This window comes from Falco peregrinus, chromosome 7 (assembly GCF_023634155.1).
Source record: "Falco peregrinus isolate bFalPer1 chromosome 7, bFalPer1.pri, whole genome shotgun sequence".
Lineage (NCBI taxonomy): Eukaryota > Metazoa > Chordata > Aves > Falconiformes > Falconidae > Falco > Falco peregrinus.
The window spans coordinates 37617996-37639461 of NC_073727.1; positions in this window are offsets into that span (position 1 = coordinate 37617996).

Consider the following 21466-nt stretch of genomic DNA (forward strand, 5'->3'; position numbering starts at 1 on the left):
CATTATAAAGTAATCTATAGAAAATCACAGGGGAAAAAAAATAAAAGAGCCAGAAACATACAATTTTAACACCTATATGTTGGGTGAGAATGCCTAGGAACAGACTTTTACATTGGAGCCTAATAAAAGAAATCCTCCAAAGGAAAGATTTCATAAATTATGCCCCGCCTTGATGACCTGAATCTGGGAAGAAGTGAGCATCAAGAAACCTTAGCTCAGTTGCTAGCCATGAAAGGAACTCAGCACCTCACCCTATGGAAGAATTCCGTAACAGAAGAGTATTTATTTTTCTGTGTACTTATCTACATATGAATTCAGTTGGATGCTAACCGTGTGTGCTGTGGAAGGCTGAATATATTATGCAGCTAGTATCTACTGACCACTAGTATCTTCTGCCTTTACAAGAATCCTTAATTTCAGGTTTTCTCCCGATTCATACAAAACCAAGTAAACCTTTCCTTCAGAGGTTTGCTGCAAGGTGAGGCAAATCCTCAGGGCAGTGACACAGTAGTTTACAACCACTTTTACTAAAGCAATGAACTATGGGCAACTTAAATTTCATATCCTTCCAAGGAAAGTTTAGAGGCTATTTCACGGGGTCGAGTGAAGTTTTCTCTGTCTCTTTTGACACAGCAATCTAAGCTAGATTTTTTTTTCAGTTGCTCTTCATCTTGTTTGAATTGGCTAATTCTGTTGGAAACTACAAGGATCAAACATATATATTTGCTCTAGAAGATGCTCTGTCTCCCATTGTCTCTGAAGCTGAAGAAGTAATAGGATACATACACAGGCTGTGAATGTTTTTGGAGGGATGGCTGTAGCCACTCCAGGAATTTAGTGTGAGCTCCCTCATGAAGATGACTTTCAGTGGGACATAAAACAACAGAGGTTTTGTGTTCAAGCTTGCTCCTTTGCCAGAGTCCCCGTCTCTCTCTCCAGCTGGTACACCCTACTCCTCCTTCCCTCACTTTTAGGGGACAGTGACTGCACTTTAGAGCACAGCTCAGCAAGGTGGAGGCAGTCTTGCTGTGCAGCTCAGTGGGTACCTGTCCCACCTAAAGGTACCTATGGCAGGTAAAAAGGAATATTTGGGGCTGGTGACTGTAATTCATTTACCCTTCTATTAAATCTAAGGATGAAGTATACACACACTCATAGGTATTATGTGATCAAAAACCCTCTGACAAATTCCTATGGCATTTGTAGCATCTAGTCAAGCCCGTAAGAGATCTGTGGGGAAATGGGAGGGGTGTGTGGGTGATGGGACAAATGGCTGTGATTCTGAAATGGACCACTCCCCCGCACAAGGAGAGGGAATATAACCAGTGTAAAGGTGAGTAACCATAACCATGCCATTTAATGTCTTGGGCAAGGCTGATTTTTCCCTCATGGCCTTCCGTGAGCGTCTGACTGCCCCCTGCATCCTCACAATCATCCCACAAGAAAGGGCAGCCACCCTGCCCTGCCAGGCAACACAAGCACCGAGGGCTCTGCCTCCTCCAGCCAGACTGAAGGGGAGGCAGCCAGGAAGATGACATGCTGATACAGGGGAAGCAAAGGAAAACAGAGGGAGAGAGATGTGAAACCTGATCCATCTAGTAACAGCAGGACTGATAGTGATTTTCCACTCTATCTAGTAGGTCAAATGATCTTATAATGCAGTATTTAGAGAGAAAGAAGATAGAAATATTTTCATTTTCTCTCAGAGTCAATATTTCCCTAGTTGGAAATTAATCACTGTAAAAGGAGTTTAAGGGGAGTCTGTCAAGGTTTATTTAGGCTTCAAAATAACTTTTTAAAACACTGCCTTTTGTTGCTGTTGCAGGTTTAGAGGTCAGAGTTTCCCTCCACAGCATTCTTCTCTTGACAAATGATCTTTGCAGCAGCAAGCCAGGTATTTTTTTATTTTAAAGTGACTTCTTGTGTGTCCTGCCATAAGCAAAACTGTGCAGATACAGCGGAAAAGGTAGAACATCCACAGCCAGCTCTATTAATAACTTATGAATCAAACAAGATGTCTCACTTTTTTCTATTTTTTTTTTTAATATCATTGCAGTGAATCTTCATCTACCAACTTGCCACATGATTCTGAAGCACAATTAAATTTTGAATTTAGGTAATGCCTTATGGAGTTACTCTTACTCATTCATGGAAGCCTCCCGTAGAATGGCTGGATTAATGGCAGCTGGCCATTACCTGTGGATGTGCAGGTTACTGAAGTTTGTCATCTGGAAACTAGTTGTAAATTGCAAGCTGAGCCTGAAAGAATATATCTGAAGAAAAAGTGACAATAACTTTTCTATCTATGAAATAGTATTAATCAGTCTTTTCACTAAACAATTTTGACCCTTTCAGACACAGAAATTCAAGATGAAAAAAACGTACCAAACCCATCAGTGACATCTAAACTGGGTTATTCTGGCTAAGTTTGGGCTCCATTACATGGCTGCTTTTAGAAGCAGCCTGGATCTGGAAGTGAAGAGGGTGCCTCAAGGAAGCATCAAATAGCACAGTTTTCCCTCTGTCGCTTCACTCGTGAAGCTGAATCAGTTTCAGCCACACACACCAGAAATAGTCCTCAAAAATCTGAGCAATTCACCAGGAGGGCTGTTGAGATCAACAGCGGGAGCAAAGCTGGCAGCGCCTCCCTGTGACTTAACCACAGTGGAAGGCAGGAACCTCACTGAGGGCCTGCAACTCTGAAATGTTATTTCTTCTTATCATACATCAGAACACATCTGTAGAAGTTTTCTGGCAGAGTTGCCAGATGTTTTGGTTCCCTTTATCATCACGCATTGATTATTTCTTGTTTGTTCAAGGCTTGTTTATGGTTTAACGTTTTGTTTGTTCAGTGTCTTTATAATTATTCGGTTATAGGCATTTTTTATTTTGCTAGACATTATTAATATTCTGCTGTTATTCTCCAAGAGAGCTTTTAAAGTTAGTAATAAAAAAAATATTAATAGGTAAATAACGTTTTTACTCTAGCCTTTGTTGCTGCAATTTTTTGGCACTCTTATTTAAGGAACAGGTTCCCTTAAGAATTTACCTAAGAACTACAGATTTTGGTCCATGCCTATTATAAATTTGGTTCACCCTAGATGTAACAATCTTTCTTTACTACTAGAAGATACTAGAACTTTCCCTGGAAGGCAACTGGAGCAGATCACTATGACATTTCTTATCTGGAGGCTCAGAATCAAACTGGGACACAACATGCCTCCCAGACTGCCAGAGCCTCGCTTGACCACAGCACTCTGTGCAGCTTCATACAGGTTGATATAAAATCTGTTTTCTGCAACTGACAGCCACTGTTTTACGCTGAGGGCTTAAAGTCTAATCTGCTGAAATCCAGCTACACAAAAGGTGATTGCACAGACTTCTGTGTGCGTCTAGTTTGTTTTGTAAATATTCGTCTATCAGTGAATTACTGACACCAGGCAAGGAGGGCTCTCTGCCTCACAGACCTCAGCAGGGTATTGCCTCTGTTTGCCGAACAATCTCAGCGCGTCTAGACGATGTATATGGGTGGGCTGTTTGCCATAAAGCACCGTTACTCTATAAGGAACACGGTTTCGCCTCTCCACAGCTGGGTGTGGGCAGGGAAGGGTGAAGTGGGGAGCAGGGGAAGGGTTGAAATGGAGGACCAGGCTTTGAGTTCTCTGGAAACCAGGGATCACAAGCCATGAATCATGCAGTAAATACAGAGCCAAACGTTTGGATGAACAGAGCCCTTAACAATTAATTAATTGTTGACTTTAACTGCCTGTGCTGCAGATGTGCTATCATTTCTACAGAGCAGTCCCTCACCAGTCTCTTTAAGTTGTTTACAAAGTAATTGGTAAATGCAAAAAAGAAAAAAAGAAGTTCTTGTATGAAAGTTGCTTCCACAAATGCACGGATGCGTAGGCGTGCACACAATGAAAATAGGAGAAAGGTTGAAGGCTGCATGATGTTTGATTTTATGAGTTTATGAATGTCCCTTGGAAAAGATTTCATGTTCTATTCTCCCATGCTTCCTGGATTTTGATGTTTCCCATAAAAAAAGGCAGAATATCCCTTCATTTACAAAATGAGTTGGATTTAACTCTATAATTTGTAAATATTTATACATATTTCCAAAGAATACATGGGCTGAACTGCATTTTTTCCTGATTACTTATATGCCTCAATATATCATCTTAGCTCCCACATCTTGTACTTGCAAAACTGAACTTTCAGATGAAAAGTCTGTACGAGATGACAACAATTTGGCAGTGTTGTAAGAGGAACAATGTAAGTGGCATGCAATTCAGACCTGAACAAATGTGATATGAAGTTATTTTCCATTACAGTTTTTCAGGTTTGTGGCTGAAAAAGAGCTTCCTGATACTAGATCTGAGTCCTACAAACACTTATGCACACACTTAACGTGTTCCACTATATTCAGAGATAAAGTTGTCCCACTGCATTCAGCAGAATTACTCTTGTGCAAAGTGCCTTCGAGATTAAAGCTCAGGTGATTTAAACCTTATAAGCAACACGGACTACAGAACAGTTATTTCATTTTTTTAGAATGCTTTCCTTCCATTGATATTTCCTTTGCCACAACAGCATTGAGGCATAATTGCTTTTTTAACTTGTAACACCTATGCAAATGAAAAATATTAAAAACAATGGCAAGAGGAAGTTGAAACACCCACAATTCTTTGAAAGAAAGCTGAGGCAGGTGTTCAGAATCAAAGACATCATGTATGTCTGATCCAGGATTTGCACATAAACTGTTACTCAAGACAACATCTACTTACACTATTGGGTAACCTCACTGTAAGTTCTTAAGGCACTTAATTCCTTTTTCACTAAGTCATTCTGCAAATCCTTCTGTACAGGATAGGACATGGCAATCAAAGCGTTTACTGAAATGCAAAATCTTTTGGCTTTGATTTTTACATCATCAACCTATGACCCTTCTTTCACTCCAGGTTTTCTATATCATTGTATTCATGCATTTCCCTTCACTTCTAATCATTAAAAAGGTATCAGTGTACATGTGTATAAATGTGTGTCTCTGCTAGATTACTAAGAAATGTGTAGAAATTTGAGGACTTTTTATTATTCAGCTTGAGAGGTATTCATGAGCCTGACTTAACGGAGACATGATTTAAAGAGCTCTCACAACATTTGGAAAGTCAGATCATACTTGCTAGTCAGTTTGAAGATGTTTAAAAATAGATTAGGAATCTACATTTCTAACCACTTCAGAGAACACCCATCACTATCTGCCTCCTTCTCCCCCTTGGTACGTGTGCACAGAGGAGGAGACATCTCATGACTCACCACACTTGCTTCTCAGCTCAGAACTGCAGAAAAGTTCACTGGTGTTTATAGGATGTTTGTGGTGACCCCTGGGATACACTCTCATAATGAATTTCAGGCTGCCTACCCAAGCCTTTCAACTATCTGTCCAATCTCCCTGAATTCTTAACCTCACACTTCCTCCTACTGCACGTCCTTCTGGGAGACACTAGATACTCGGGATGAAATATTTTAAAGCCAGTGCCCACAGCCTTGTCAGTATATCCAACACAAGACCCTGTTTTGTGGTTTATCTTAGCATAAATCTCCACCCCCTTCACTTGCTCACAGGAAGGGCTTTTTCTTACACATCGTAGTGCTGCATTTGAGAGAAATCATTCTTTCTTGTTCTGGGTCTTCATTTTTTTCTCACCAGAAGAGAGAGAATACTGTGTAAGAACAGTTACAGATCCTGTTTCACCAGGATACAAGGAAAAGTGTACTTTTTCTGCTACTATGTTCATCCCCAGAGTCAATTATTTTAATTTAAAAAAAAATACTAATCCCTGCATCCTTACTTGTTCAGAAAGCCAGCCTTTGGTAAACTGACCTAATAGAAACTGGAAGCCCTAACCCACCCCTTGGCTGATTCATGATTTATCTATGCCAGGGTGAAGTGTTCCACATATTAGCTGGAGAAAATACAGTTCTAGTTTGTAATCTTGATGAATAGTTAACTGAATTTATTTATTTATAATGCTCATTTTAGTCATCTATCATTATTCTGAAGACCTTTTACAAATATTGCCTTGAAACTTCCGATGAGTGATGTATTTGTAAAAGGAAAACTGCACAAATGAGAAAGAAAATTCCCTCAAAGAGCTGATGCCATCCCACCAGACAAATGAACACTAGTGCTGGATGAAACAGACTGCACATAAAACACATTAAAAGTTCAGGTGGTTTGCTCTGGTCATACTTCATGTTCCATGCTTATCTTACAAGTGTCTTATGAAGGGTTAATGGGCTATGGAACACCAAGCCAGTGTAGCTCCCCGCAGCAACAGCAGACAAGAAGGGAGTGTATGAAAAGGAAAGGCAGGTGACTCTGACTTTATGGAGAAGCCCTCATGTGGAAACGATTAAATGATTTCTATACCCAGGACTGTCTGGGTTTTTTTTTCCCTAATGACTTGTTAATTAACATTCTTACAGCATGGACCAGCACCACCTGATTTCAGCAGAGTACTATAAGCATCAGTAAACTGTGATTGACTAGCAGGTTTTCTGAACCTTTAAAATTTTGCTGTCTCACAAAGCATTGTTATTTTTCCTGTAAAGAGCACAGATTTGAATTGGCTCTACTATGCTGTTGCTTTTAAAGCAAATGGTGCAATGAGGAAGATGAAAACGCTGAATGGTCTAACACAATATTTAGGTCTCTGTCAAAAAATCAAGTTTAACCATATACATGGTTCTATGATTCTATTACTGGATATGAAAGATAGAGTTTCTAAGCCCAGACCGGTGGAGGGGTTCTCAAGCCATTATTTTCAGGGAACACTTCGCTACTTGATATTTAAAAGGTGGTGGTAAATAACTGTAAATCATTCTTTTCTAATCAACTGCAATAACAGGGAAAGAAGCTTAGACATTAAGAAGGACCTTTTTCTCTTGCACTGAGAATAATGAATTGGTGAAATGACCTCAGGGGCAAAGTTGTTGGGACAAGGCAGAAGGTCAGTCAAAGAGCAATTAAATGCTGTCCTGTGGGAAAACGGTAAATGCAGTCCCAAAGAGCGAGCTAAAAAAAGAGCTAAGAGTAACAGAGGTAGAGGAGGAGAACATCCCCCTGCCAGGACCATAGTCTCATGATCTTTCAGGAAGAAGCCGCAGAACAGGAGGTCTATTAGTCCCGTAATAAATACTGAGTTATCAGAGTAAGAGGGAATTTGGTTATAAACTCCAGATGTATTTAAAGCACAAGCTCATTACTCTCACCTCTCACAAACTGTGTAATAAGCCAACACACATGAGTCCAGGACATCAGTCAGCTGTAACTGTTCAGGTCTGCATGCCACAAGCAGGTAGCTGCCTGCAGATGTTTGGTCTGTCTCAGTCCTTTCAATCTCAGTGACCTTGCCAAAGGCAGCATCCATAAATCCAGAATTAAGCAGCACAATGTAATGGCAGACACCACTTTTGCTGCAAGGGAGAGCCAAAAGCAAGTCAGCCTCATTTACACTGAATTTGCTTGCCCCAGGTTACACACCTGTGCAGGGTGGATGAATACCAGAGCTATACAGACAAGGTGCACAAGGACTCTGCCGTCTGTGCCCTCAATTACACAACAATACCTGTATTAGTAAACCAATGCCGATGACCATTCCTGCAGACATGAGTACAGTCAGCCAAGGTGTTGTTAGAGCTGTTCCTGGCCATTTGCAAGGACCCAATCCACCTGAAGTTACCACTTTCATCTTGGGCATTACCTGGAAGTCAGTACATCAGAGAGCACTCCCAGCTACCTGGGGGGGCGACAAGGGATTTCAGCCATCCCAGCACTCCCCGTTGGCCCCATTGCCAAGGAAGGGGTTTGCACACCTATGATCTACCTGCACAGCATAGTCATAGTCTCTTTATGAGATAAGGCATTATGAGTCCTGATTTGAAGGTGATATTAACCTCAACAATAACGGAGAGATTACTCTGTCTCATCACAGAGAGACAAAGGCAAGAGCAAGAACTCCACCTGCTCAGGAGTCTGGTGTGTTGGTTGGTTGGAAGGGGAGGGGGTAGTGGTAGTGTTTGAACCACCAGCAAATCTTTCAGACTGGTAACTTTGGTACAGGACTATCTTGGGTTGGGGTGTGTGTGTAGAAAAATAAAAAAAAAAGCCATACACCATCACTTTAAAGCTGAGCAATAGCAGGATAGGCAACACCATAGCCCAGTACCACCACTGTACTACTTCTGGGTGGACAAGTCTAGCTCCCTCCAGCCACCAAGTCTAGTTAGATCCACAAACCAAGAATCAGGTTAGGGGAAACTTGCTGCTCAGGCAAGGCAGTGCATTCCGGTACCCTCAGTCCAGCATAGAGACACTGATCTAATAAATAGCTGCAACAGCATAAATCTTGATATGAGCTGCAAAACCCGCCTGAGAAGAAGTGCATACACAGAAGCTGTGACTACTCCTCTTGTGAGCAGCTAGCTGGATCTGAACTAACCTGCAACAAACTAGGTCAAGAGCATCTCTATTACACTGTAGTACCGATATGCCTCAAAAGTTCTGGGTTTCATCAAACCAGTTAATACTTGGAAGAATAACTACAACTATACTTTGGATGACTAGAACTTTGACAACATATTTATTTATCCAAATGATAACTTTCTCCCCACCGTCCAAACCAAAGCTAAACAAACAGAAATACATAGTGCAATGTTCCCAGTAGGCTTCTTCCTTCCCATGGAAAAGGAGATGATCCAGGGATTCTTTTAATTCAACTGCTCATTAAGATTTCTCCCTAAAAATTCAGTGGTAGATGGGCTTCTGAAGAGCTAAGAGGTTACCTATGAAGTCTTAAAACCCCTGCCAGGTTCTCTGTAGTATAAGAAAGCAAGAGCTAAAACTTCCTTCCAGCACAATTCTGGAGACCTACCCTCAGTATCTTCCTTTCCCCCGCCCATCATTTTTCTAGTGAAGGCCATATCAGTTCTAAGCTACTACAATCCTATAGGATCCTGCTAGCCCACTATCACTTCCACCTATGCTCCAGAAAATCCTACCTATAAAGATGTCTTAACGCTTACACACTTAACTATACATTTGTCAACACACCTTCACAACTCTAGCTCTTAAAAATTTCTAGAATTTAAAAGCAATTGAAAAGAAATTAGCAGAAAGCAACTAACAAACAAGTTCAAACTCCCTTTATTACCCAAAGTACCTACAAAAGCCTAAACGAGTCCCCCAAACAAAAATCCAGACTCTCCCTGTCAGCCCTCAACCCATTTTCATCTATTTCCTTTTCCTTTTCCTAATCCTCTTTTATGCCCATCAGCTGGTCCTTTTAGTGTAACATGGCCCAGCTGCATCGGCACCACTAGTATTTAACCCCTCACTGTCTGGTTCTACACTTCAGTATGAGTACATACAGCAAAGAAAACAGGAGCAAGGACCTATTGGTAGTCTTATCTGAATTGCTGTTTATTCAAAATACAGTGAAAGTATAGGGTATTTTATCTCGGTTTTTAGTGTTTACAAGGAGAAGAAACAGCAAGTATATCTGGATATAGACAAAAATCATCTTGGATCTGAGCCATCAGCATAAGAGCTGGATGCCAATGTAGATGGTGTTTATTCATAGGCTGGTGATGCCCTCAAAGCCAGGGGAACTTAATCATAGATTTGGCTGCTAGATTTTTATCATGACTTCAGTTTGTTAGTCTCAATGTGCTATTTACTTGTTTACAAACTTCTTTATGTTACAGATTTAACAAGTAGAAAATAAATGTAACCAGTCATTAGAATATACACGGACAACGGATTTTAGAGCTTTGCTTCTCTTCTGAGGATTCACTAGGAAATTTGTGTCCAGTTAGGCTCTTTCCTGGGAGCAGCAGTTTGAAGCAACCTTGGATTTAACAACTCTGAATTGTACTGTAGTCTTGCCAAACTAAAGTGGAAGAAAACCTTTCACATATTGCTATACAGCATTGACCTCTTCTTATATCATTCTCACTTCGTTGTAAAAGTCTTATTAGTAATTCATCAACACATACCATAGCAAGCACATTAGATACATCTATTTGATTAACATAACAATTGAGTAATTAGATGAGGTGAGATGTGGATTCCTGGGATATGAGTATTAAAACTGATACCAGATACTTAAGGGAAGTCTTAGGTAGTTATGTAATTTGAAAATCTTTACCAGCAAGTCACTCCACACCTGAAAGTGATTCATTTTCAGGTGCAGTGTTCATGTAATCTCAGTTCAGGGAGCAAATTTTCTGGGTTTTATTATTCTTTCAGATTGTATCTTTATTTTTATATTTTGATAATGCGAGGATTCCATAGCACAGTTTAAGAAGCATTGAACAAATCCAGAAATACAGTCCTGGCCCTGGGATGTTAGTTTTTGTTCCTCATTCTGTAAAGATTCATTCATTTGCTTAACATGTGGGTCATGAAAGGTCATTTTTGCCCACTACAACACTTCTCCTAACTTGCAAACTAAATCCAGGTATGAATAAAATCAGGAGTCTCATAAGATAGCCAGAGTTACTGGCTGGGCTGAGCTCTAACCAAAGATTGCTGTTCAGGATTTGCACATTTTTAACTATCAGAGTACCTGAAGCCAGGCATTATTTTCACGAGATTCCAGCGCTGTTCTCAGCAATCTAAAGTGAACGTTCTCCAATTATTCTGAAAGCTAGTAAATGCAAAAGTGTGTTTCTCTTGTATAGTCCTGACTTGCTGATGTCTAGGCATGTGGGTGTGATTTATTTTTTTACGCGATTTTTTCCTTCTGCACTGTACAAAACCCCATATAAACAACAAGGGAGGGCTGATCATCTTAACATGTATAATAGTGACCTTTCTATATACAAAATGCTCTCAACTGTATAATACAAAGAATTTAAGAAAGATCTTTCTTAACTATCTAAATTATACTTATCAGCATTTTTAGCTGTAAGACAAATGTCATGTTTGTTATGTTTATCTTGTGTTCTAGATAACTAAGGAGTTATACTAAAACCTTAAAATAAACTGATTTTAATCCCAATCAAAAAGTCACGCTTTGAGTCAGATGTGATGTCAACTTTGAAATAACAGTGTTTCATTATGAGGTATTGTTTATGTTTTATAGAGTTCATAGGATCTTTGTAAAAGCAAAAGTCATGAAAGCTCCTTTCCAAAAGCATTTATGTGTATTATATTTATTCTGAGCTTAGCTTTTAGTTGCTTTCCACTGCTCTTTTCATCAAAAAGAACAGCACGATCTGATTTGAACAGCAAAAATATCATGTTGCCTGAAAGGCAGGCTCTAGTTTTCCATTTGGAATGAGGAGGACAAAGTCTGTTGCAAATGTACTTGTGTACAGATTTAATCAGCTCTTTCCTAGCAAATTATGAAGAAAGATATTCTCAATAAAGCTGATATGATACAATATTAGAGTGTGATCCACCCACTCACAGCTGTCTTTTAAACCATGTTTCCTGTCTAAGAAGCTACTGTTCCACTGAGTTAGCATGACTTGATGTGAACTACCTTTTGTGATTTGTCCTGCATTAGAAGGAAGTGGAGACAGCAGGTCAGTGGAAACCATCCCAAAGCACTCAAGGTCACAGTACTGCCACTGCCCATATGTCAAAGGCAGGGCTGGTACAGAGTTAACGTTTGCCTGAGTTTCTGAAACAACCACCTATTTAGACAAACCTGAGTGTTAGTCTGTAGAGGCAGAGAGTGCCCAAACAGTTGTGTAATCTGAACAATTTAGAGCAATTTCTGAACAACAGACCTTGAAGAGAAGGTGTCCTGGAGGTTCCTATAAGCAGAATGGTATTATACACTATGCTGCATAGTGTACCAGGCTTTGGCCAAAAAATCCCACAAGAGCACAACATTTTAAGGATTTTTTTCTTGCTCCTTGTTTATTTTTCCTTCTAGAAGCAGTAAGCCAGCCACCAAGCACTGGTATTTTCTCTTCTCTGCCAAGAAATGCCCCTGATGAGGAGCATAGAAACAATACATAACTCTGAACCTAAACAACCTAAAAAATAGGTTTTTTCACTTTAGATATTTAATGGAGGTTGTGGTTGACCGGGACTTCATTCCTCAGCTTAATTCATCCTCCTCAAGAAAAACAATGTGTTTGTTATGCTCCCTCTAACTACCACTTCCAAGAAAGTGAAAATAAAAAAAAAACAGGCAACAGCATCCTCAAAGGGAGGACTATTACATATTTTTGGCACTAATCTGCTTCCAGATTGCATCTATTTTTTAAGCATTTTCAAGGTCCAAGAGTAGGGGGACTCCCAGATCCCACATTAGTTCAAAGAGTTAAAACATTCAGCAAGCTAAACTCCTTTCTTTGGCATGTCTATCAAAGTCTTTGAGCCTTTAATGTAATTGAAAACAATTGTCCCAGTGGGGAGGTCTAACAGTCTGACCAGTTGCAGTTAAACGCTTGAACTGCCTGAGAAAACTAGAGGGGTTATAAGAATTCAAGGGTAAACTACATGACACAGTTCTGCTGATAATAATGCTCCAGAATTTATATTTATTAATATTGCTTTCTTTTGGTCAGACTCCCACAGGAAATCCTGAGGAGTACGTGTCTCTGGCATGTTTTATCTTAGATAGTCCCATCCTTGCAGTATTGCGTGCTGATAGCAGGACAGAAGACTACCTTTGAAAATCTCTGGTCTTTATAGAAGCTGCGGATGACAACAAACAGGACCTTCAACACTCTGGGAAGACAATCCATCTACTTTCCTTAGTTATCATTAAAATGTCTTTTAGACATAGGTCATAACTGGAAACCTATAAAGGATGTCTGTGTATTAGGCACTTCCCACAAAGCCTGGTCCCTTGTGATTATAATTTATCGCATTGTTCTTCTGGTTACAAATACTGCTGATATGTGTCATTACTGCAGAGCACTGCTCATAACATTTTGACTTTACTCCAAACACTTTTTTTAAATTCTGAGTTTCCCATAAAGGACCCACTCCTGAAGTTTTTAAAGACACCCATTACTTCCAAGTTTTTAAGCCTGTTTTAAAGGTTGTTAACTATTTTATTTTCCTGTTAAATGTTCACTTACACTGACAAATAGCTTGATGGAAAGCTTCACGCTCCTCTCCCTGGTCCCTGGGATGTAACAAAGAGCAATTATGGTGCATAAAATCATACAGTCTTATCAGTTTATAGGGCAGTTTATAAATACTCAATCTTCTTAAAAGCCCTGTCTTGACTAAGACTGGTGTTGCTAACATTGTATCTTAGCGGTGTTCTCTTTGAAAGACTTGCTGGTCTTGCTTTTTTTAAAATGTCAAACAACTTTTTAATTTGCATGTTTACTGGAGAGGAAACAGCATAATTATTGTTTTAGTCTAGCCTCCTTGCTAGGGTGAACTTACTTGCTGCAAGCAATGCTTAATCTCTAGCCACAGGCAGCCAAGTCCATTTTGTGCCAGTCTTTCTAGGAAGAAAAGGTTTACAGCATCACAGCAAATATTGCTTTTCTGCATATGTGTGTATGCATGTGGGTGTGTCTCGGCCCAAGCCCTCAACTGCTGGACACCTTGATCAGTTTTAACAAAAATTGACCCAGCAGCAGCAGCTGCCTCACAGGCAAAAAAAAAAAAAAAAAAAAAGTCATTCCAGTTCCATGGAAATAATTGATAAGGTAGAGAAAAGAAATTGTATTAATCTGTTCCTGAGGAGGAGGCTGATGCCTGACCTTGTTCCTTATGGGACATTGAAGAACCCACCTCACAGCACAAATCTTTCTCTTGGCTGCTCCTGGAGCTTCTCTATCTGCACAGCTGGAGCATGTAAAGAAGCAGCAGAGCAAATGTTGCCTTCGCCTGGTTTGCCCTGCTGGAGGCAGAGGGATGTATTTCAGTATTGTTTGCTCCATCAGTACCAATTTACTTAATCACACAAGTGGGTCACAGATTTCTACACTTGTGCTGTGGCATTAGCCCAGGTTAGGCCTAGATGCCATTAGCATCCAGACTGCACTTCTGCACTGTGCAAAGCCCAGACCTTCACTAAGTCACCCCTGTCCTGAGCTCATAACTGAGGCATAAAATACTTGAGCACACACTCAGGGTTGTGCATCTGGATCAGCAGGCTTTAGGAACTCTGTACCTATGTGTTTCAGGTGGGGATGCGGACAACTGACACCTTGATTCCCGGGACCCTGTCCCACAAGCCACTCTGTAAGGAGTAGCAAAGCCTGGCAATGAACAGAGGACAAAATAAGGACGGACACTGGAAGGTAATATTCATTGCAGGAGTATCAGTTTGCAGGCATGAACAAAGGAATGTTACACGTGTGAAAATCTGATGTAGAAACCAAGTAAAAAAACCTGTATTTTGCATTCAGACATTCAGCACTCTCCATCTTATTCTGAGAAGCACTATAATAAATTTATTTCTTAGAAAGCTAACTTTGACACTCACCTTCTCCTATATGCTACTTTCTGTCTCATCCTTCTTTTTTACTTCTGCTTCTTCTCTTCCTTTGACCAAAAGAAGTCACTGTTCCCATCAGAAAGACATCTTGTCTTCTGCAAGCTAGGGAGTAATGGGGGGCGTGGGGGGAGGAGGAAGTGAAAATGAGAGATCTCTACCCCATCTGTCTGATTCCTCTCACTAAACAATGAATTTGAGAAATGTAGGAAAAATGAAAACCAAAAGATAAAAGTTTAAACCTAAAGATAAGCTGTGCTTTCAGATATCTGAGTAGAGAGAGAACTGTCCCTTTTTGCATCTTGGGATTTCACAGCATCTTAAAACAAACAAGCAAAAAAACCCACCCTTCACCTATGCTCAGGAAATGGAGACATTCCCTCTCCTTGTTCCCAGATGGCACCACAGCAGTTTCTGTAAAAGTAGTGAAAGAAAAAAATATATCATTTTGCTGATGTGTGTATAGGCTGAAGACTGATCCAAGGAACATTAAAGTCCCTCTGGCAGGACTGCCAGTGCCTGCAGTGGGCTTTGGATCAGGCTCCGTGGGATACTCAAAAGCACTCAAAAGGAAATTATTTTCCCCTATCATGCCCTCCTCGCAGCAGTTCCCACAAAGCGCACAGCTCACTGCCTATTTTGACAGAAGCCCTGGAAACAGCATGTATAGTATTAGAAAGCCAGATGACAGAAGGCGCTGTATTTTGCCCTTTGATACATTTCCAGTAGAAATGTGTTGGTTCCTTTCCCCTAAATGTTTTTGGATCAATTTCATGCAGAACTGGGGGCCTTTACAGGGGCAAGCAGCCCCTCTCCCTTTACACCGAAGGTGCTACAGCAGGACGCTGTGCTGAGCTCTGCTGAGAAAGGTGGTGGATGGTGCCGCAGGGACAAAGGCTGTGTGATGGCAGGGGCCGGGAGGTGCAAACTGCAACTCCACCCAGGAGTTCTAGAGACTCCCAGTGACTTAGATCAGAACACGACTGCCTCAGAGAAAGAGGAAAATAAGGTGGATGTAAAGAAGAGAGGGAAACTTAGATGCAGGCTGGCTTGCATGGGGGCCCCCAGCACATGAATACAAGAATTCCACTGGCCTTGTGATGTTTTGAAAAGTAAACTATGGAAGAAAGACTAGAAACTTCAAAGAAATTCCTGATTTGGAAATTGTCTGATGTAAAAGGTGTTAGCATAGAGGAGGGTAGAGAAATAGCCTGTTCTCAAAGTCACTCTACAAGAGGTCAAATGTTGGTCTGGCTCATATGGCCATTCTTTCCAGTTGTACAGTATATTGTGTAAACTAAATATAATGTAAAGATGCAAAAGCTTCCAGAAATGTCATCTTACAGACATTTGCTTGGATGCAATCCATGATTATGTGAAAACATTTACTTTGAGATCTAAAAGCCATGGGTTACGTGGGTGTTCTGTACATTTTGCATTGGAACTTACGCTATAGAGCCAGAAAAGGCTGAGAGTCTTAATTTGAAATTACTTGCATTGGTATACTGCCCTGTGCTGTACCCCAATGTAAATGCAGGTGAGTATACGTGACAAAAAAAGAGGATAGTTCTTGACTTATTCAAAAGAACTGACAGAAATCTTTACATGGACCTCAGTCAAATGTCTGCTGCCAATCTCATGCTTGCAATTGCCCCCAAGAATGGGTTACTAAAAACATCTCTAAAGTAAGAAGATATGGGTAGATTTTTCAAAAAGGTTGATAGTTTTTGTCTGACTTTTGAGCTGGGTTTGCCAGTAAGTTCTCACATGATAGGGCATGCACGACATTAGGCTCAGATAAGGTCGTGCCTTTTGAAGAACAGAGGCTAGAAAATGCCTTCTTAGTGACCACAAATGAATAGCAGAGTTATTCTATTAAATCATTACCTTGCAGCTCCTGTAACAAGCACCAAAACAACCTGGGGTGCAGGCTTTGCTGTTTCTCAGTCTTGAGCATATACCTGTGATAGGCTGGACCAAGCAGCCGTGCTGCAGGGGCAGCAGGTTGCAGACAGCGATGTACATATGTGTCAGGACTTAGTGACTCATCTGGCTGTACTCTTGAGACTATTGAATTTTTCACTTATAAAGGTATCTCACTATCCCTTTACTGTTTATAATTCACTTTATATTTAACAAAAGAGAAAAGTTAAGGAGCTATCCTCCCCATGCAGTCAATACAGAGATGTCCTAGAGCTGACTGTACTAGTTCCAGAATTGCAAACTTAATAGCCACATCTTTTAAAGCTCAGCTAAATAGATTATGCTGTCATGGTTAAACATACTCTCTGGGGACCTCATCTAGTGTGATTATACAGAGTTGTACTGTTCTAGGTAATGAAACAGTTCTCTTGTAGCCAGCTAGAGAATCTAGAGCACCAGGTGTAAAGGTGCCCTGAAACGTACTCAGTAGTCTTCAGCGACAGCCAAAAACTTGTCCTTTATTCTCCCAGTGCTTTTGGATCTCAAATATTCTTACTATAATCATTTGAACAGATCATCTGTGCAAATCCTGAGAAGTCTGCTCCAATGAGTGAGAGTACAATGGGTTTGAAGCCAGTTTGCATCTCCCTGTCATCCTGAATGAATATCAGAGGCACTGGGGAAAGAGAGGTTATCTTCTAGTAAAATGTATTTCATCATTATACCCTTAGCCTGAAAACAGGCTGGATTGCTGTGAAGTCACTGTACCCAGCTGTGACGTAGAGAAGTAAGAGTTTAGGGTACTGGAAGTTTTTTGAAAGGCTTAAAATATAAATAGAATTCCCAGAACACGGATTTTGGGTGTGAAATGAGCACAATAGTAATTATTGAAAATTTAAAACAGTGAAAGAATTGAATTAATAAACACCCATAAAACCCCCAGAAATCTCATTTGGATGAGGTTTTGCAACCCTTAGTGCTGGTGCCAGTGCAGCTGCACGTGGGATAAGCTGCTACATAAATGGAACCCAGGGGCTGTGTCCTGGCCCTTGGCTATCTGCATTCACAGGGCCATGAAGTTTTAGCAAGATTCAGACTCCTCCAGGCATCTGGATACAAAACAGATTTAAAAACTGCAGTCTCAATATCCTGATAATCAAAACATGAAAGAGGTCACATTTAAGCTATTTATAGCAATAATCATCTAAAAAGGTCAGGAATAAATTTTGGCTCTCTTCTAGTCAAAAGATTCTTACCATTTGTGTTAGTAGATAAGGATTCACAGAAGGAACTTACTTCAATTTAAGAAAGTCAGTCACATGGCTTGGCCAGTGTATACTCTTTTTCTTAGTACTGTTTATGCCAAAACAAGAATCAGACAGTTAGAAACAGAAATGTATGCATTTTGTTTCTTTCAACATCAGAAAACATTTTTTCAAAGCAAAACCTGAAAGCCTAAAGAATATAAAATCAATGAGTCAATATCTTTCCTGATGTCATAGCTAGAATTTATGTTAGAGGTATGGATTTAGCCAAATAGCTTTTCTCAAGCTGATGAAATAAATTAAATGGCATGTGACATAGCAGAGAACTTTACTGCATAAAAATTGATCACCTCTTCAAATGCTGGTTGTCAAGAATTCCTAATCATGTCTTACTTTTCCCTTAAAAAAAAGCCACTGCATCACAGATCTCATGAAAGGCACCTCTGCACTTACTGGCAGTGCCTGTACTGTATTACAGATATCTGTCTGTGGACAAGAAGGTCAGAGTTAATTCAAACCCCAAAACCATCGCTTTAATGTGTTAACCACTTATCTTTGCAACACGCTGGGATGAAGTAAAATGCACATTTTTTACTTCACATCCTCAGAAACGGGTTCTGGATTTCCACTGGAGGCTGTGTGAAGATTTAATCATAACTGTGAAAACTGGCAGTGTAGGTGTACACTTGCATTTAGTGAATATATTTGTGACAGCGAACGGGATAAAATGGACCCAATTAGCACAAGTGAATGTTTTGATCTCCCATTATACTCAGGCATATATGGATTCGGTTTCTAGTAGAGCAGGCTAAAACTTGTACTGAGGCCTTTGGTTTATGTTCACTTTAACATTTTGAGCCAACATTAGTTGAGGTCACCACTGAAAATAACAGTACTGTTCTACTTGTTCATGCCCCAAGAGCATCTTCATGTTCTGCACCAAAGATGCAACAGAAATCTAAACAAAATCAAAACTTTTTGTTTGTTTGTTTATCAAGCAGTAGAGACAGGGCAGCACAGAACTGCTGGCTTCTGTGGTTGTTCTAGCTTGGTTTGGTTTGGTGTATATGCAGCCAGAGCCTCTGTTACACCAACCTGAAATCCCTTGCTGTCACAGTGCCTGCAGGGTACTCTCATTTGCTGCACATTCAGGTAATGACCCCTCCTATTTCAGGAATGGATGGCTGCTTCTCAAAATGGATATTTTCTGTGGAAAAGGTTCTACTTGGGGGGGTGGGGAAGGGAGAAATTACCTCTAGAAATTAAGAAATTCATGAATACCTGAAGCGCTCACTCATTCCCTGCAAGGAAAATGGGAAGCTGAGAAGTTTATCATTTGGACTGACACTAGCAACACTGCTGATAGACATAAATCTCAGGTGGAAGTTGCTGCACCTCCACGTCTAGTTGGCACCACTAGTAGAAACACAGGAAACAGCAGGGGGAAGTGGCTGTAATTAAAACCTTGATTAGTTGAGGGTTTGTTTAGTTTCAGTTTTCCAAAATCATGACCCACACTTAGCTTTGAAATTGCATCTGGATCTCAGTTCTGTGTAAGTTCATCGCTTCTCAATGGTGCCAACCTTGTGTTTTCACTACCTGTGTTGCAAAGCTTGGTACTGTTATCAAAACCCCGATCCTAGAGATAGCTTGCAATAAAAGCAGCTTTCATTAACTCTAACCAAAATGATACTTACAGTGGCAAAGAGTAATTTGTAAGTAAAATCTATCTTTGAGGCTCAAAGACCTCAAAGTACAAAAGGCAATGCCATCTAGTTATGACAGCCAAATTCCCTATACAATATAACTCCCCAAATAACTAGTAATGATTCCAAACTGGATTTTCTTCCTAATTTAAAAGGGGAGTAGAAAAATTACTCTTTATTTTGCAGTTTACCCTCTTAAATCCTAATAATTAGGCATTTTACAGTTTATTTTATAGTTATGTATAAACACTACTAGCTTGTGCTTTTAATGATCTCTTTGTAGTTTCTATATTTTCGTGCACTTTACAATTATAAGCTTTCATTCCTGGCATTTCCATCTGCTTCCAGACATACACTTCTAATACCAATGTTAATAAATCTTTCTTCTCCCACTGACAACGTGGAAAGAGGGCCAACCCAAGATGCATGAACCACTTCTGTTCCCTCATTTTAAGGAAGGTTTATAGGTTATGTTGTCTCGCTTTCTGCCTTGTCCCTCTGCCTAACATTTAGATCCACACCTAAAACAGTGCAAAAAGGCTGCATTCGTATCAGTCAGTGCAATCCCACCTGTGTCCGCACTGGCTGATGTATGTAAATGTTCCCTTTCTACGATGGCATCGTTTTGCTACAGAAACCCCCCCCAGGCTTCTTTCTTACTTACTCAGTTACAGATCTAGACATAGCTTATTGCAGGCTACTCAGCTGTGAGAGGTCTCTGAAAGAATGACTAGGCTATAAACTAAGCAACGCCTGAGAAATGAGGCTCCTGACCATCCATACTGCTTAATTGCTTGCTCAATCCGTAATTTTGGTTTTAGACTGCTCCAGCAAGCTTCCTCCTGGACTGTGCCCGGGTACAGTTGTGTCAGCTCTTCACTCCAGGGACCACTCCTAAATGCTTCAAGATGTACCATGTCTGTCCTCCCGTTCATGGTCTAAAGCACCAGGTTAGGTGGCCATCACAATACTTTGGACATCTGAAATTAAAAAGCCTATACAAAAGGACATTTGTATTTTAGGGCCATAGAGGACCCACAGAACTGTTACGTCACGGGGATGTGGTCAGTCTACTCCAGAGCAAGGAACTCTGAGCAGGGCAGACACAAGTCTGCTCATACTGCTCAGATCCCTGACCCTCTTTTACTTAGCGACATAGGTACAGCCTGCACGGTTCAGTGCTGAAGCTCTCACCTTGGATATCTGCGGCATTAAGAACTAAGATTTTTTTCTGTACCCCATGAGAAAACCTGTGGAGTTTTTTTCATTTCACTATTTTTTCCAAATAGAAAATCTCTCTATCTATATACTTACTACTCTTCTACTCCAAACGCTTTGTTCCCATTACTCTGATGGATCATGGTTTTTTCAGCTCTTTCCTGAGTTTCTGTCTTATCAGGCTTCAGTGCAGGTCATTAGTCTCTAATGAATTTTATAGGTATTCTGGAGAATGTTTCTAATATGTTACAAAGATTCTGATAAGCTCTTTATTCATTATCCATCCCAAAGCGTGACTCTCTGGGGGTGAAACCACTTCTCAGGGTCGTTAGGTTGTTTAATGGCCATGTATTTATTTCTTAAAGGTCAATAAGAGCAAACTAGCTAGGCTGTAAAGAAGTAACATAATTGTACCCATTGTTTAAAACCTGATGCAGTAGTGAGGGTAGTCAACAGAAAGATGGAAAATGCCAGTCCTTTTTTGCTGAAGATATTCTGAGAACAATCATGAGGACATGGAGCTTCACATAGTTACTGCGCTCTTTTCAAAGAGATTTTCACTTCCTTGTGTTACATGCTGTACAAAATGGACTGAAGCAGTTAAACAATCCAAATGACAATAGGTGATTTTTCCCTGTGTATTATTTTTCCCCAGAACAATCTACATCGAAGTGGAGCAGCACCACTTTTTTTTTCACCCTATCCAAGAAGATTTCTCTACGACTTTCCCCCCTCCCCCCGCCCCCCCCACCCCCCCACTCCCAATGTTCTGAAGCTTGGAGCTGTGAACTGGGGTAAAATATAATAGCAACAAAGAGTCTCTAACTGATCCTTGCTGGAAAAGGAAAAGTTTTTCAGAGTTCGTTCT